Here is a 14,453-nt window from a genome sequence, read left to right as displayed (position 1 = left end):
CCAATTGTCCCATTACTTTTGGTTCCTTAACAAGTGAGAGGCACATATGCAAACTGCTGTAATTCCTACACCGTTCACCTGATTTGGATGTAAATACCATCAAATTAAAGCTGACGTTCTGCAGTTAAAGCACATCTTGTTTGTTTACTTTCAAATCTATTGTTGTGGTGTATAGAGCCAAAAATTTTAGAATTGTGTCGATGTCCCAATATTTATGGACCTGACTGTATATAGTGTGGTGTGTGTTAGGGATCGACCGATTATCGGAAGTACCGATATTATCGGCCAATATTCAGGATTTTATACATTATCGGTATCAGCATCTAACCTTGCTGATATACCGATAATGCGTTTAAAGCGAATACTAGTGAGCGCTTCCATTATTGAAGCGTGCACTAGTATAAATCAGGTGCTGGGAGCGGGGAAGAAGCGCAGAAATCGCTTCCGATACTCACGCTTAGTGATAGACGAACATTGGCCGGGATGGTTCGCAAACGTGAATGCGCTCAAATGTTCGCAAACTGTGTGTTCGCAGCGGCCCTATAGACTTGAATGGCAGGCGAACCTGAAAAACCTTCAGGTCATATTTGCAGCTACACAAATAATTACTAGAAGTGCACAAATAGTCCCACAACATGGACAGTGACATACCAGATGTATTATTCGAATTTGCGATATCCATTCATTATTTTTTTGCAATATAATTTTCGCGTATGCACATTCGAAAAATAGGCGCGACCTACTGCAGACCGAAGTTGGAAGCGATCAGAAAAGATGGTTGGCAACATATTTTGCAACGTTGAGGAAGAACTTCTCACTGTAAGTAATTTGAAATTAAAGCAGTATATTTGATTACATTTCACATGCATGTTAGAACAATGTGTAGATTGAGTGTTTTAAAAAAAAGCGCCATTTGAAAATCCCTAATGATGCAATTTATTTTTCCGCGGTACACAGAACTTCACATTTTATAAGGTCTCATGAGATATTAGTGATTGGTGCACTAAGTATTGTTGTGAGAACTTGCCAGTACAGGCCCCAAAAATTAGCCAATAGGCATTCACCTGACAGAAAACAACTTTGTAGGATTCTGTGGCTGGAGGGAAATTAGGCGGTCACAGGATAAAAATGTAAATGTCGGCCAGTACAGGCCCCCAAAATTAGGCATTCAACGGACATAAAAGGCCTTTTATGCCGCTGTATTTACCTGGCGGATATTTGTGGGCTGTCATGAGGAAATCAGACGTGGTCGACTCGTCACCTGTTTTGAATTTCTCAGAGATCTATGCCTCATTCATTTTTAGAAATGTGAGGTAATCCACACTGTCGTGAGCTAGGCGAGTGCGCTTATCAGTCACGATCCTCCTGCTGCCCTGAACGTCCTTTTGGACAGGACACTGGAAGAGGGGCAAGCCAAAAGTTCCATGGCAAATTGTGCCAGCTCTGGCCACAGGTCAAGCCTGCACACCCAGTAGTCCAGGGGTTCATCGCTTCTGAAAGCATCTACATCGTCCGTTAACCCGATGTAGTCGGAAACCTGTCGGTCTACGCGTTCCCTGAGGCTGGATCCGGAGGACGGCTGTCAATGGGTTGGCTGCAAGAATGATCTAATATCCGAAGTGACCAACACATCTTCAAACCGCCCTCTTCTTGCATTCACTGTTGGATTGGTACACGCAGCTGTTTCTCTGTGAGTGGAAATTCCTCTGCAAGCACCCGCAAAAGCAGAATGCAATATTTCTCGAAGCAAGACTGGAAGTGCTGCATTCTGATAGCCCTCTGTGATGCTGTTAACATGTCCGCTATTTTGTGTTTGTACCGGGGGTCCAAGTACGTTGCCACCCAGTACTGGTCCTTGCCCTTTATACTTTTTATATGGGGTTCCCTCTTCAAACACTGGAGCATGAAGGCCCCCATTTGCACTAAACTGTAAGTGGTGGAGTGGCCTGGCATCTGCTCATCATTCAGGATAATGTCGTCCTCGGTCTCCTCCCCCCAGCCACAGACAACACCAGGGATCCCAGAAAAGTTTAAATCATGCTCTTCTTGCTCTTCCTCTTCCTCCTCCCCCTAGCCACCATCCTCCTCTCACTCCTCTTCAGACTCCTGCTGACTTGTCTTAGATGGAGTAGCCCCCCCTGGGAATTCATCCAGCATTGCGACTTCCTCATCTTCCTGCTCCTGCTCCTCGACGGCTTGATCAATGACACAATGCAACGCATGCTCCAGAAAGAAGGCGTAAGGTCCGATATCACTGATGGTGCCCTGGCTGTGACTGACCAGTTTGGTGATCTTATCAAATGGCCGCAGAAGTCTGCATGCATCGCGCATGAGCAGCCACTGCCGCAGAGTTCGTACAGGTAGTTGTTAACTGCACGTTTCTGCTGGAGCAGCCTATCAAGCATATACAAGGTGGAGTTCCATCGCTTCGGGCAGTCACATATCAGACGTCTGACGGGCAGGTGGTGTCACCGGTGACAACGAATCGCTTTACGACCAAGTTCAGGACGTGTGGCATGCATGGCATGTGTGTCATTTTGCCCTGTTTCAGAGTGCTCAGCAGATTGGCACCGTTGTCGCACACCACTTTACCAACTGTCAAATTGAGCGGTGTTAGCCACTGATCAGCCGGTGAACACAAAGCTGAAAGGAGTGCAGGACCGGTGTGGCTCTTGGCTTCCAGGCACAACAGACGCAGCACGGCAACGTCTCACCTGGCATGTCGAATAGGTTCTGGGGATCTTGGGAGGCGCAGTGGAAGAGACGGTAGCAGCAGAAAAGAAGGAGTCAACCGAGGAGGAGAGGGAGGATGGAGTAGGAGGAAGAGAAGAAGAGGCAGGCCTGCATGCAATCCGTGGCGGTAAAATCAAATCTACACAGGTGCCACAGGTTACATGCTTGACGGCCATCAGAAGGTTCACCCAGTGGGTAGTAAAAGTTATATACCTTTCCTGCAAATGTTTGCTAGACCATGTGTCTGTGGTCAGATGTATCTTGGCACCGACAATGTGTGCCAGATATACACTCACTTGTCGCTGAACGTGGCCATATAGCTCTGGGATGCCTTTCTGGGAGAAAGGCCTCCGAGTCCACCAGTTTATATGGCAGTAGTTGGCAGACTATCAGTTCCGACAAGCCAGCGGTCAACTGTTGGGCAAGAGGGCTATCCGGCTTCATCATTTTTTTACGAACATTTGGGCCACGGGAGCCTGCCTTTTGCCAGATAAACGTGAGGACGGCACGATGGAAGGTGGAGTGGAGGACAATTGTGAGGAGAAGAAGAAGAGGCTGGACGCTGAGCTCCAGGAGTGTGTCTTTGTGGGTTCTGATGGCGTTGCTCCCACTGGGCTCAGTGATGGGAGGCCAGGTGCCTTCTTGAGGTGGTCCCTAGGTGAGTGTTGGGCTTACCGCGACTTATGCATTGACTGCAAAGGCTGCAGATGGCAACACTATTGTTAAAAAAATCCCACACTGCGGAGCCATGTGCCGGCATCCTGGGAGCACCAGATATGACCATACATGGTTGATGGCTTGCTCCTGATACATTAGCTGTCTGGTTTTTCCCTCTTGTGCAATCTGCCTGCTTCTCCTCACTATCTGCTGGTCTCTTCTTTCTCTCTTGTGGGCACCCACGTGACATCCATAGACACGTCATCATCAACGTCACCTTCCCCACCACTAACATTAGAGTAGGCAGCAACAGTGGGGACCAACCTCCTTGTGCTGATCTGGGTACTGTCGTCAGACTGCTGAGTGGCCGCCGTTGCTACCTCCTCTTCCTGATCCGATGCCGAGAATGGCTGCGCATCGGAAATGTCTTGTGATGATCAGAAAATAATTCCTGTGACTCAAGCGGAGGGTATATAGTGGTGGTGGTGTTGGTGGTGGTGTCTTTAGGGGTGCACACAGCAGAGAGTGAAGAGGGTGCAGATAGAGAGGATGAGGAGGGTGCAGAAGCGGAAGGCTGAGTGAGCCACTGAACCAAGTCTGGTGCGTTCTTTGACGTAATCGAATGCACCTTCTGCAACTTCCCACTTTGGCTCAGGCCTAGTGCTCCTGCCCTACCCCTACCACCCCTGCGGAATGGCCTCTCTCTTCCTTTGCCTGTTATTTTTTAAATCACCCTGTGACAAAAGTCTCCAGAGATGCGCAGTGTATGTGGAATAAGGTATATAACACCCCGCTTCAATCGGTCGTTTTGGGGGTCCACTGGTCTATCACACCAGTTATAATACTTTTTTTCCAGTAACGTTTGTCACTGTGTGTAGCTGAGGGAACCCAGCAAAACAGGCAAAAATTCTGCAGTACCCAAATACACTATTATAAAAGTATATTGTTATATAACACCCCGCTTCAATCTGTTGTTTTGGGGGGCAGCTGGTCTATCACACCACCGCCGAATGGCTAATTAGACGTATGTATATTTCCTTTTTCTATACCACGTAAATGGCTGCAGTACAGTTACTTCTTCTATTTTTCCCATTTTTTCCCTATTAATATACCCTAAAATATGTAAAATCAACACCGAACAGCTAATGGGACGTAAGTATCTTTCCTATTAATACACCCCATAAATGGCTGTAGTACAATGTAACTTCACCGCCGAACGGCACTTATTGCTTTTTTCCCCCCTATTAACCCCTTCAAGACACAGCCATTTTTCACCTTTAGGGCTCAGCCTAATTTAGCAAATCTGACATGTGTCACTATATGTGGTGATAACTTTAAAACGCTTTCACTTAACCAAGCCATTCTGAGATGGTTTTCTCGTCACATATTGTACTTTATGTCAGTGGTAAATTTGAGTCAAAATATTTCATTTTTATTTATAAAAAAAAGACAAAATTTACCAAAAATTGGGAAAAATTAGCAATTTGCAAAATTTTTATTTCTCTGCTTTTAAAACAGATAGTGATAGCTCCTAAAATAGTTATTACTTTATTGTCAAAGCCTTTGGTTTACGCTGTGACACTGTTGCCACACTTGCGATTGCCCGCGGCATGTGTTGCTGTCTCGGCCTTCTGGGTGACATGGTTGCCGCGTATGCTGTTGCCGGTGGTAACGTGTGACTTAGTTTGCTTGTGTGTGCACTTCTCCTTTATGTGGCTTCCTTCCTCTGTCTGGTGTTGGAAGGGTTAACTCCCTTCCTAGTGTTTTGTGAACAGTGGGTTTATGTGTTTGTGGGTGTGGCTGCTTGGGCTATTTAGTCTCTGCTGGAAGGCCCCATGCACACGGCCGTGTTTCACAGCCGTGTGCGGGCCGTGGAACCGCGGCCTGGATCCCTCCTGAGAGCAGGAGCGCACGGCGTCACTGGTTGCTATGACGCCGTGCGCTCCCTGCTGCCGCCGCAATACAGTAACACACTGGTAGTGATCTATACCAGTGTATTACTGTACTGTGCCGGCAGCAGGGAGCGCACGGCGTCATAGCAACCAGTGACGCCGTGCGCTCCTGCTCTCAGGAGGGATCCAGGCCGCGGTTCCACGGCCCGCACACGGCTGTGAAACACGGCCGTGTGCATGGGGCCGAAGCCTGTAGCTGAGTGTTCCTCCAGGCTTGGTGTGTGCTGGTGGTTCACTGCTCCTGGCTTTACCATTTTTCCAGTGAGGGCCACCCTCGTGGTCATAGATGTTCTATGTCATCCTGGTGTCTCCTTCCCTTCCTGTTCCTATTTGTATGGAGTGGGTTATGTTCAGGGTGTTTGGATGTCTAGCTTGGTGTTACATGTCTTGTGGCACTTGGTGTCATGTTTACTAGACATTCCCCTGTCTCATGTTATTGCAGTTATGGTGTCCTGGGTTCCTGTGTGATTTGTTGTGTGTGCGCTGTGTCCTTTTAATGTTGGTGTGGACACCAGCACTTGTGCACGGGTTCCAGTCAGGGTGTCTGTGGCAGGTAAGTGTGTTATGGGTTTCGCTTACCTGCCATCTCCTTAACCACTTCAGCCCCGCTAGGTGAAACCCCCTTCATGACCAGGCCACTTTTTACACTTCGGCACTACACTCCTTTCACCGTTTATCGCTCGGTCATGCAACTTACCACCCAAATGAATTTTACCTCCTTTTCTTCTCACTAATGGAGCTTTCATTTGGTGGTATTTTATTGCTGCTGACATTTTTACTTTTTTTGTTATTAATCAAAATATAACGATTTTTTTGCAAAAAAATGACATTTTTCACTTTCAGCTGTGAAATTTTGCAAAAAAAACGACATCCATATATAAATTTTTCGCTAAATTTATAGTTCTACATGTCTTTGATAAAAAAAAAATGTTTGGGCAAAAAAAAAATGGTTTGGGTAAAAGTTATAGCATTTACAAACTATGGTACAAAAATGTGAATTTCCGCTTTTTGAAACGGCTCTGATTTTCTGAGCACCTGTCATGTTTCCTGAGGTTCTACAATGCCCAAACAGTAGAAAACCCCCACAAATGACCCCATTTCGGAAAGTAGACACCCTAAGGTATTCGCTGATGGGCATAGTGAGTTCATAGAACTTTTTATTTTTTGTCACAAGTTAGCGGAAAATGATGATGATTTTTTTTTTTTTTTTCTTACAAAGTCTCATTTTCCACTAACTTGCGACAAAAAATAAAAAATTCTAGGAACTCGCCATGCCCCTCACGGAATACCTTGGGGTGTCTTCTTTCCAAAATGGGGTCACTTGTGGCGTAGTTATACTGCCCTGGCAATTTAGGGGCCCAAATGTGTGAGAAGAACTTTGCAATCAAAATGTGTAAAAAATGACCGGTGAAATCCGAAAGGTGCACTTTGGAATATGCGCCCCTTTGCCCACCTTGGCAGCAAAAAAGTGTCACACATGTGGTATCGCCGTACTCAGGAGAAGTTGGGGAATGTGTTTTGGGGTGTCATTTTACATATACCCATGCTGGGTGAGAGAAATATCTTGGCAAAAGACAACTTTTCCCATTTTTTTATACAAAGTTGGCATTTGACCAAGATATTTTTCTCACCCAGCATGGGTATATGTAAAATGACACCCCAAAACACATTCCCCAACTTCTCCTGAGTACGGCGATACCAGATGTGTCACACTTTTTTGCTGCCAAGGTGGGCAAAGGGGCACATATTCCAAAGTGCACCTTTCGGATTTTGCAGGGCATTTTTTACACATTTTGATTGCAAGGTACTTCTCACACATTTGGGCCCCTAAATTGCCAGGGCAGTATAACTACGCCACAAGTGACCCCATTTTGGAAAGAAGACACCCCAAGGTATTCCGTGAGGGGCACGGCGAGTTCCTAGAATTTTTTATTTTTTGTCACAAGTTAGCGGAAAATGATGATTTTTTTTTTTTCTCTTTTTTCCTTACAAAGTCTCATATTCCACTAACTTGCGACAAAAAATAAAAAATTCTAGGAACTCGCCATGCCCCTCACGGAATACCTTGGGGTGTCTTCTTTCCAAAATGGGGTCACTTGTGGCGTAGTTATACTGCCCTGGCAATTTAGGGGCCCATATGTGTGAGAAGTACTTTGCAATCAAAATCTGTAAAAAATGACCGGTGAAATACGAAAGGTGCACTTTGGAATATGCGCCCCTTTGCCCACCTTGGCATCAAAAAAGTGTCACACATCTGGTATCGCCGTACTCAGGAGAAGTTGGGGAATGTGTTTTGGGGTGTCATTTTACATATACCCATGCTGGGTGAGAGAAATATCTTGGCAAACGACAACTTTTCCCATTTTTTTATACAAAGTTGGCATTTGACCAAGATATTTTTCTCACCCAGCATGGGTATATGTAAAATGACACCCCAAAACACATTCCCCAACTTCTCCTGAGTACGGCGATACCAGATGTGTCACACTTTTTTGCTGCCAAGGTGGGCAAAGGGGCACATATTCCAAAGTGCACCTTTCGGATTTTGCAGGGCATTTTTTACACATTTTGATTGCAAGGTACTTCTCACACATTTGGGCCCCTAAATTGCCAGGGCAGTATAACTACGCCACAAGTGACCCCATTTTGGAAAGAAGACACCCCAAGGTATTCCGTGAGGGGCATGGCGAGTTCCTAGAATTTTTTATTTTTTGTCGCAAGTTAGTGGAATATGAGACTTTGTAAGGAAAAAAGAGAAAAAAAAAAAATCATCATTTTCCGCTAACTTGTGACAAAAAATAAAAAATTCTAGGAACTCGCCATGCCCCTCACGGAATACCTTGGGGTGTCTTCTTTCCAAAATGGGGTCACTTGTGGCGTAGTTATACTGCCCTGGCAATTTAGGGGCCCAAATGTGTGAGAAGTACCTTGCAATCAAAATGTGTAAAAAATGCCCTGCAAAATCCGAAAGGTGCACTTTGGAATATGTGCCCCTTTGCCCACCTTGGCAGCAAAAAAGTGTGACACATCTGGTATCGCCGTACTCAGGAGAAGTTGGGGAATGTGTTTTGGGGTGTCATTTTACATATACCCATGCTGGGTGAGAAAAATATCTTGGCAAACGACAACTTTTCCCATTTTTTTATACAAAGTTGGCATTTGACCAAGATATTTTTCTCACCCAGCATGGGTATATGTAAAATGACACCCCAAAACACATTCCCCAACTTCTTCTGAGTACGGCGATACCAGATGTGTCACACTTTTTTGCAGCCTAGATGCGCAAAGGGGCCCAAATTCCTTTTAGGAGGGCATTTTTAGACATTTGGATCCCAGACTTCTTCTCACGCTTTAGGGCCCCTAAAAAGCCAGGGCAGTATAAATACCCCACATGTGACCCCACTTTGGAAAGAAGACACCCCAAGGTATCCAATGAGGGGCCTGGCAAGTTCATAGAATTTTTTTTTTTTCGCATAAGTTAGCGGAAATTGATTTTTTTTTTGTTTTTTCTCACAAAGTCTCACTTTCCGCTAACTTAGGACAAAAATTTCAATCTTTCATGGACTCAATATGCCCCTCAGCAAATACCTTGGGGTGTCTTCTTTCCAAAATGGGGTCAGTTGTAGGGTGTTTGTACTGCCCTGGCATTTGAGGGTCTCCGCAATCATTACATGTATGGCCAGCATTAGGAGTTTCTGCTATTCTCCTTATATTGAGCATACAGGTAATGAGATTTTTTTTTCCGTTCAGCTTCTGGGCTGAAAGAAAAAAATGAACGGCACAGATTTCTTCATTCGCATCGATCAATGTGGATGAAAAAATCTCTGCCAAAAAAAAAAAATGGAGGGGAAAGGCGTCTGCCAGGACATAGGAGCTCCGCCCTACATCCATACCCACTTAGCTCGTATGCCCTGGCAAACCAGATTTCTCCATTCGCATCAATCGATGTGGATGAATAAATCATTGCCGGGATTTTTATATATATATATATATATATATATATATATATATATATATACAAAATGCTTGCCAAAGCATAGGAACGCCGCCTCCTCCTCAGCTCGTATGCCTCGGCAAACGTATCTGTCACTGCAGAGGAGAAAATCCCGTCTTGCAGCGCCGCATACACTGACTTGCGTGTAATCTGACAGCTGACAACAATGCTTCTGTCAGAATGCACATCGGTGCTGCAGCTAGTAGATCGGTTGGTCCACCTGGAAGGTAAAAAGACAAAAAAAAATAAAAAAGAAAAAACCAGGCCACAACGCAATAATTTTATTAACTTTGGAACAGAACATGTAACTTTAACTTTTGGAACTAAACATTAACCTGTTTGCTTACCTGTTTTTTTACCTTTATAGAACAAACCTCTCCTTCCCCATGGGTCAATGTGCAAAGCGCAAATCGCCCAAAGATGTGGCGAAGTGCGTTATGCACTTTGTCCCATGTGAAAGGAGACGTTTGCAGCAGCTGTGAGTGAATGGGCCCTAATAGCCCTGTGTGCCTATCCTGGTGAGATGTGATCCCTATGCTAGGTGTACCTGTGTGTGGTACTTTCGGAAACACTCCCCTAAGCATAGGGCAGGGTGGTCGGGACAGTCAGGACAGAAATAACGGGTGTCACGCCTTATTCCACTCCTGCTACAGACACAACATTTTTTTCGGGGTGGCGGTCGGTTTGAGGTACCAGCAACGACACTGGGGAAGTGTCGCTCGTGTAGACGGCTAACTACACTGGTGGATGGGGCCACGGAACCTCCTGGATACAGGAGGTTCGCGATGATCTCTTCCTGAAATTTGAGGAAGGATCCAGTTCTCCCAGCCTTACTGTAGAGAACAAAACTATTGTACAGAGCCAATTGAATTAAATATACAGACACCTTCTTATACCAGCGTCTGGTGTGTCGGGAAACTAAATACGGAGCCAACATCTGGTCATTGAAGTCGACCCCTCCCATGTGGAGGTTATAGTCGTGGACTGAGAGGGGCTTTTCAATGACACGGGTTGCTCGCTCAATTTGGATTGTCGTGTCTGCGTGAATGGAGGAGAGCATGTAAACGTCACGCTTGTCTCTCCATTTCACCGCGAGCAGTTCTTCGTTACACAGTGCGGCCCTCTGCCCCCTTGCAAGACGGGTGGTAACGAGCCGTTGGGGGAAGCCCGCGCGACTAGTTCGCGCGGTACCACAGGCGCCAATCCGTTCTAGAAACAAATGCCTAAAGAGGGCCACACTTGTGTAAAAATTGTCCACATAAAGATGGTACCCCTTGCCGAATAAGGGTGACACCAAGTCCCAAACTGTCTTCCCACTGCTCCCCAGGTAGTCAGGGCAACCGACCGGCTCCAGGGTCTGATCTTTTCCCTCATAGACCCGAAATTTGTGGGTATAGCCTGTGGCCCTTTCACAGAGCTTATACAATTTGACCCCATACCGGGCGCGCTTGCTTGGGATGTATTGCTTGAAGCCAAGGCGCCCGGTAAAATGTATTAGGGACTCGTCTATGCAGATGTTTTGCTCAGGGGTATAAATATCTGCAAATTTCTGGTTGAAATGGTCTATGAGGGGCCGAATTTTGTGGAGCCGGTCAAAAGCAGGGTGGCCCCTGGGACGGGAGGCGGTGTTGTCGCTAAAGTGCAGGAAACGCAGGATGACCTCAAATCGTGTCCTGGACATAGCAGCAGAGAACATGGGCATGTGATGAATTGGGTTCGTGGACCAATATGACCGCAATTCATGTTTTTTTGTCAGGCCCATGTTGAGGAGGAGGCCCAGAAAAGTTTTAAATTCGGAAACTTGGACTGGTTTCCACCGGAAAGGCTGGGCATAAAAGCTTTCCGGGTTAGCGGTGATAAATTGTGTGGCATACCGGTTTGTCTCTGCCACGACTAAGTCTAAAAGCTCCGCAGTCAAGAACAGCTCAAAAAATCCCAGGGCCGAACCGATCTGAGCCGTCTCAACCCGAACTCCAGACTGGGCGGTGAAAGGGAAAACTACGGGTGCGGCTGAAGTTGGGGACTGCCAATCAGGGTTTGCCAGCACCTCTGGGATTCTAGGGGCTCTACGGGCACGTCTTTGCGGTGGCTGCGACGGGGTCACTACTGCACGTGCCACCGTACCAGCTTCAACTGCCCTTCTGGTGCTCGCTACTTCACCAGGTTGTACGGCAGTGCTGGTACTAGGTCCAGGAAGGGCTGGGCTGCTGGTGTATGCCTCACCACGTAATCCGACAGCACCAGCCCCACTCTGCTGCTCTTGAAGCGGATCCTGCGCAACCTGCGGTCTAGCGACACGGGGCCGGGTACGCCTGCTGCTATCAGGGACCTCAGCCTCCTCGTCCGAACTTTGGGTCAGAGAGCCACTGCTTTCTACAGGTTCGTATTCTGACCCGCTGGATTCATCAGATGAGGGTTCCCACTCCTCATCCGACTGGGTCAGAAGCCTGTAGGCCTCTTCAGAGGAATACCCCCTGTTTGACATGTGGGCAACTAAATTTAGGGGTATTCCCTGAGACTACCCAAGAAAAAAAAAGCAAGCCTGTCTTACAAATGGGAGGCTAGCGAAGTACCGGAGGCCGCTGCGGTTGATAAAAAATATCAAAACTGATTTTTTTATCGCCGCAGTGCGTGTAAAGTGAATGTGCAGTGATCAAAAAAAAAAGTGGGGCGGGTGTGGGCGAACGCACGTGTGGGCGACCGATCAGGCCTGATCGGGCAAACACTGCGTTTTGGGTGGAGGGCGAACTAAAGTGACACTAGTACTATTATAGATCTGACCGTGATCAGTTTTGATCACTTTCAGATACTATAAAAGTACAAATGCTGATTAGCGATACGCTAATCAGCGAATAACGGACTGCGGTGCGGTGGGCTGGGCGCTAACTGATCGCTAACTACCTAACCAAGGGACCTAAACTATACCTAAAACCTAACGGTCAATAACAGTGAAAAAAAAAAGTGACAGTTTGCACTGATCACTTTTTTCCTTTCACTAGTGATTGACAGGGGGGGATAAAAGGGGTGATCAAAGGGTTAATTGGGGTGATCTGGGGGCTAAATGTGGTGTGGTGGGTACTCACAGTAGATGTGCTCCTCTGCTCCTCTGCTGGAACCAACCGACCAAAAGAAGGAGCAGAGGAGCACAGCAGCCATATAACCCCATCATATTTACTAATATGATGGGTTATGTGGCTGCTGATTGGATTTTTTAAAAATCAGCAGCCTGCCAGCCAATGATCGTGGCCGGCAGGCTGCTGACGAAATAGTCTGCTGCGAAATGCCGGCCCGCGATGCGCATGCGCGGGCCGGCTGTGACGTAATCTCGCGTCTCGCGAGAGGACGCGCCGATGCGTCCAGGAGGAACTAAACAACCACCTCCCGGACGCATCGGTGCGTACAGCGGTCGGGAGGTGGTTAAGCTGTATGTGTTCCCCTCTCCTTGCAGCCTGGCCTCAGATAGAGACTCCTGTTCCTCCATTTCTGGGATGAACAGGTCGTCTCTTCCCTGCTCCTTGATGAGGGATTACCAGGGCGACTTAGGGTCTCTAGGTATCCTGAGTATGAGTCGTCCTACCATTGGGGTCCGCTCATAGTGTGAGGGGTGAGGAGTCAGGGAGTGGGTTAGGGATGTTCTAGGAGGTGACCTGCTCCCTTATTACTCCTTTTGGCCAGGCTGATTCCCTTTTACCCATTGACACAGCACGGTGGGGGGGGGGGGGGGGGTTTTCCCCCACTCCCTGCCGTGACATTTATATTTTCCATATGTCTACTTCATGTTTGGATCATTTTGTAAATTACATTTTCTTTTTTTGTGACATTAGAAGGCTTTCTAAAATTTCCAAAACCCAATTTTTAAGGACCAGTTCAGGTCTGGAGTCGCTTTGTGAGGCTTACATAATAGAAACCACCCATAAATGGCCCTATTTTAGAAACTACACCCCCAAGGTATTCAAAACTGATTTTACAAACTTTGTTAACCGATTAGCTGTTTCACAAGAATTAAAGGAAAATGTAGATGAAATTTCAGAATGTCACTTTTTGGCAGATTTTCCATTTTTTTCCGCTAACAAAGCAAGGGTTAACAGCCAAACAAAACGTATTATTTATTACCCTGATTCGTAGTTTACATATGTGGTTGTAAACTGCTGTATGGGCACACAGCAGGGCACAGAAGGAAAACAACACCATATGGTTTTTGGAAGGCTGGTATCATTTTATGTTGCCATGTCGCATTTGAAGACCCCCTGATGCACCCCTAGAGTGGAAACTACAGGATAAGGTGGCAGTTTTGTTGGTACTATTTTAGAGTACATATGATTTCTGGTTGCTCTACATTGCACTTTTTGTGAGGCAAGGTAACAGAAAATAGCTGTTTTGGCACTGTTTTTTTTTTTTTTTTTTTTACAATGTTCATCTGAAAGGTTAGATCATGTGCTATTTTTATAGAGCAGGTTTTTACGGACGCGACAATACCAAATAGGACAATTTTTGGGGTTGTTTGTTTCAGTTTTACCTAATAAAGCATTTTTGAAAAAAATCATTTTTTAGTGTCTCCATATTCTGAAAGCCATATTTTTATTTATTTTTTGGGCTACTATCTTATGCAGGGGCTCATTTTTTTCGGTATGAGCTGACGGTTTGATTAGTACTATTTTAGGGTGCATATGACTTTTTGATCGCTTGGTATTATACTTTTTGTGATGTAAATTGAAAAAAAATTGCTTTTTTGACACCATTTTTATTTTTTTACGGTGTTCACCTGAGGGGTTAGGTCTTGTGATATTTTTGTACAGCAGGTTGTCACGGATGAGGAAATACCTAATATGTATACTTTTTTTATATTTTAAGTTTTACACAATAAAAAAATCATGTTTTAGTGTCTCCATGGAGCCATATTTTTTATTTTTTTTTTGGGCGATTGTCTTAGGTAGGGTCTTATTTTTTGCTGGGTTAATATGATGATTTCATTGGTATGATTTTGGGGTGCGTATCACTTTTTGATCGCTTGGTATTACACTTTTTGTGATGTAAGGTGACAAAAAAATTGCATTTTTTGCTCATTTATTATTATTTTTTTACGGCGTTCACCTGAGGTGGTAGATTATTTTTATATT

The sequence above is a fragment of the Bufo gargarizans genome, chromosome 1 (assembly GCF_014858855.1).
Source record: "Bufo gargarizans isolate SCDJY-AF-19 chromosome 1, ASM1485885v1, whole genome shotgun sequence".
NCBI lineage: Eukaryota > Metazoa > Chordata > Amphibia > Anura > Bufonidae > Bufo > Bufo gargarizans.
This window is presented reverse-complemented; position numbering follows the sequence as displayed.